Consider the following 2,123-nt stretch of genomic DNA (forward strand, 5'->3'; position numbering starts at 1 on the left):
AGTACTAATCAGTGATGGGGGCACTCACTTCTGCAATAAACAGCTTTACTCTGCCATGGTTCGGTATGGAATTCGCCACAAGGTGGCCACTCCATATCATCCACAAACCAATGGGCAAGCTGAAGTCTCTAATAGAGAATTAAAGAGAATCCTGGAACGGACAGTAAATACCCGTAGAAAGGATTGGGCACGGAGCTTGGATGATGCTCTGTGGGCCTACAGAACAGCATTCAAGACCCATATAGGGACCTCTCCATACCAACTGGTGTATGGTAAGGCATGTCACCTGCCCGTGGAACTGGAACATAAGGCCTACTGGGCAACCAGATTCCTAAAATTAGATGCCAAATTAGCAGGAGAAAAACGATTGCTCCAGCTAAATGAGCTAGAGGAATTCAGATTCACAGCTTTCGAAAATGCCAAGCTTTATAAAGAAAAATAAAAAAAATGGCATGACAGAAAGCTGTCATCTAGAATCTTTGAACCAGGACAGAAGGTCCTGTTGTTTAACTCTAGACTCAGGCTATTCCCCGGGAAACTGAAATCCCGGTGGAGGGGACCATACGTGATTACAAGTGTGTCACCATATGGTTACGTGGAGCTTCAAGATATTGATTCTGATAAGAAGTTCATTGTCAATGGACAAAGAATCAAGCATTATCTTGAAGGCAACATTGAGCAAGAATGCTCAAGGCTGAAGCTAGATTAAAAGCTCAGCAAGGTCCAGCTAAAGACAATAAAGAAGCGCTTTCTGGGAGGCAACCCAGCCATGGGGCATTAATCCTCTAAGCATTTTTGCCCTATTTCTATTTTTATTTTTATTTGTTTATATAGAGTTCATTGACAACAAGGTAAATAATCATTTACAAAAGACCTCGGCACACAAAACAGAGTAAAAGAGCTCAATGGCAAGAAAACGCCAGTAAAGGGGCATTTTGGGCGTTCAGCGCCCAAAATGGGCATCCACTGGGCGCTGAACGCCAGTAAGTGCAGCAATTGGGCGTTCAACGCCAGAAATGGCCACCCACTGGGCGTTGAACGCCAGGAAAGGCAGCAACTGGGCGCTGAACGCCCAGGAGATCAGCATTTGGGCGCTGAACGCCCAAAACAGGCAGTGTTTGGGCGTTCAAACGCCAGGAGGACAGGGAGGAGCCAAATCCAAGTAATCCCACACGTATTTCCATTTTAATTTCAAATTTTATGCTTCAATGCACGATTTTTACATGAACATATCAAGAACCCTGATTTCTAAAATCCTTAATTTCTAAAAATTCATCTTTCCAAATTCAATCCAACTCTTTTCAAAATCTTTTTCTGAAAAATCTATCTTTTTCAAAATCTATCTTTTTTTTACTCAAAAATCTTTTCAACTAACCCATATCTTTTTCATATTATCTTTTTCAAAATCCATATTTATCTTTTTCAAAAATCTATCATATCTTTTCAAAATTAAACTCTATCTTCTATCTTATCTTTTTCAACTAAATCTTTTTATCTTATCTCTTCCAATTTTTCGAAAATCCACCACCCCAACCCTTTAAATTTGGGTTCGGCCTCCCCCCTCCTCCATCAACAAGTGCACCGCGATCTCCTTCTATCCCTCTCCTTTCTTTTCTTTTGCTTGAGGACAAGCAAACCTCTAAGTTTGGTGTGTTTTTCCAAGATCACTAAGATCATGGCTCCCAAAGGTAAACAATCCAATCCAAGAGGCAAGAAAGAGAGCATTCCAAAACCACTTTGGAATCAAGGGAAGTTCTTATCTAAAGAACATTCAGACCATTATCTTAAAGTAATGGGTCTGAGATCAGTGATCCCGGAAGTGAGATTCGATCTGAAAGAAGATGAATATCCGGAGATCCAGGAGCAAATTCGAATCAGGAACTGGGAAGTCCTAGCTAATCCTGAAACGAAAGTAGGAAGGAACATGGTCCAGGAGTTCTATGCTAATATGTGGCAGACTGACAAGCAAAGACTATCTGGAACAGCCTGCTACGAATTTCGGACCATGGTCAGGGGAAAGATTGTTCATACCACCCCTGACAAGATCAGAGAGATATTAAAGCTACCACAGCTAAAGGATGATCCAGACTCCTTCAACAGGAGGATGATGAGAGCAGACATTG

This window comes from Arachis ipaensis, chromosome B02 (genome assembly GCF_000816755.2).
Source record: "Arachis ipaensis cultivar K30076 chromosome B02, Araip1.1, whole genome shotgun sequence".
Taxonomy (NCBI): domain Eukaryota; kingdom Viridiplantae; phylum Streptophyta; class Magnoliopsida; order Fabales; family Fabaceae; genus Arachis; species Arachis ipaensis.